Source organism: Cebus imitator, unplaced genomic scaffold, assembly GCF_001604975.1.
Source record: "Cebus imitator isolate Cc_AM_T3 unplaced genomic scaffold, Cebus_imitator-1.0 Scaffold87, whole genome shotgun sequence".
Taxonomy (NCBI): Eukaryota; Metazoa; Chordata; class Mammalia; order Primates; family Cebidae; genus Cebus; species Cebus imitator.
This window is the reverse complement of record NW_016107402.1, coordinates 6,467,623-6,470,095: the sequence shown is the minus strand read 5'-3', so window position 1 is coordinate 6,470,095 and position 2,473 is coordinate 6,467,623.

The window sequence follows — 2,473 nt, the reverse complement described above, 5'->3', positions numbered from 1 at the left end:
AAAAAAAAAAAAAAAAAAAAAAAAAAAAAAAAAAAAAAAAAAAAAAAAAAAAACAACTTCAAGCATCATCTGGTCTCTCCTCCAGCTTGGAACAGTATCTCTGGCTGTCCACCGACTCTCCATACTCTATATGCCCACAACTGAATTGGTTTCTCTCCCCACCTCCCCTTACATGTCTCCAACAAACCTGCTTCTCTCCTGGTGTCCTCCACCTAGGGAATGTTGCCCTCATTTCTCAGTCACCTCCCAAAGACCCCTAGAATATTACCTCTTCTCTAACCCCGACTTGGTCCAGATCATCATCTCCTGCCTCTGTCACAGCCAAAGCCTTCTAATTGGTCTCCCTGCTTCCTGTCTTGCTGCCTTTGAGTCTTCATTCTTAATTCTTCTATTAATTCCTCCTATCCCCCTAGAAAAAAAATTGATTGTGGCCAGGCACAGTGGCTCATGCCTGTAATCCCAGCACTTTGGGAGACCGAGGCGGGCGGATCATGAGGTCAAGAGATGGAGACCATCCTGGCCAACATGGTGAAACCCCATCTCTACTAAAAATACAAAAATTACCTGGGCGTGGTGGCATGCATCTGTAGTCCCACTCAGGAGGCCAAGGCAGAAGAATCACTTGCTGGAGGCAGAGATTACAGTGAGCCAAGATCGTGCCATTGCACTCTAGCCTGGCGACAGAGCAAGACTCTGGCTCAAAAAAAGAAAAATTGATTGTGAACTCCCCATCATGATCTACAGCTGGCACTGGGATCCTCTCTTGACTTACTTTTTTTTTTTTGAGACTGTCTTACTTTGTCACCCAGACTAGAGTGCAGTGGTGCAATCTCAGTTCACTGCAACCTCTGCCTCCCAGTATCACGTGATTCTCCCACCTCATTCTCCCAAGTAGCTGGGAATACAGGCACGTGTCACCATGCCTGGCTAAGTTTTGTATTTTTAGTAGAGACAGGGCTTCACCACATTGGTCAGGCTGGTCTCGAACTCCTGACCTCAGGTGATCCACCCACCTCAGCCTCCCAAAGTGCTGGGATTACAGATGTGAGCCACCATGCTGGGCCTTGACTTGCTTTCTTTGTGTCACTGTGGTTGAGCCACACTGGCCTTCTTAAAGTTCTTCCAGCACATGGATTTCACAGCCTTTCCCTATACCGTTTCACCAGGGCAGGCACCCTGTTCCTCTGGATCTTCAGCTGCCTCCTTCCCATCCCCCAGATCCCAGTTCCTCAGCCTGGTCTTCCCTGTTCTCATTGTCTCAAGTCATGCCCCCTCTCCAGATACTCTCATCTCCTTTATAGCCCTTACCCATTTCTGACATTGTCCCCATCTGTATCTACAGCCTACTCCCCTCCCCTCCCCTCCATACATATATATCCTGTAATGGAACCTCTATGAGAGCAGGGACAAAGTCGATTTTATTCATGGTGGGACTCCCCTAGCTCCTAGAACATTGCTTGGTATCTAGAGAGCACTCAAAAAATATTTAAAAGTCTATTAAGGACTGCCTGTGTTTTTGTATCTACTTCCCCACCCCCGACAGCTTACCCCACCCCTCTGCATCCACATTCTCAGAAGCCAGAAGCCACTAACAGATGGAGAGTGAATCAGAAAAGGAGGCAGAGAGAGAAAGTGAGGAAATTCTGCCAGTTGGTGCAAAAAAAAAAAAAAAAAAGACGAGGATGAATCTAGATGCAGCAGTCAGGTGTATCACCTCCTCCTCCACCCCATTGCAACCCTACCCTCACCCAGGGTCCACCACCGCAACCTAAGCAAAATCAAGGCCGTGTGTGGTGGCTCACACCTATAATCCCAGTACTTTGGGAGGCCAAGGCGGGTGGATGGCTTGAGTCCAGAAGTTCAAGGAGGCAGTGAGCCATGATCAGGCTGCCTCAAACAACAACAAAAACCTTCCACTAACACTTACCACCCACTCACCTTACAGTGCTGCCTCCGTTGCCATGTGACCTTCCTTCCTTCATGAAGTCTCTCTCTGGGCCTCAGTCTACCTATCTGCGATGGTGACCATTATGCCAGCTAAAATTAAGGCTCTTGAGGCACAAATAATTTGATAAAGGCTTCTTGGAAGCCAAACGTGAGGACTGACCCCAGGAAGACACACCAACAGAGCTGAGCATGTTATGGAACCTGTCCCAAGGAGAAAGGTTTTTACAGGAAAGTTTGAAACAAGGGCGTGGGCTCCTCCTACCAAAATTGTCCTCTTTTTTGTTTTTTTTAGATGGAATCTTGCTCTGTTGCCAGGCTGGAATGCAGTGGCATGATCTCGGCTCACTGCAACCTCCGCCTCCCGGTTCAAACAATTCTTCTGCCTCAGCCTTCCAAGTAGCTGGGACTACAGGCGCATGCCACCACTCAGCTAATTTTTGTATTTTTATTAGAGGCAGGGTTTCACCATGTTGGCCAGAATGGTCTCTATCTCTTGACCTGGTGATCCGCCCACCTCAGCCTCCCA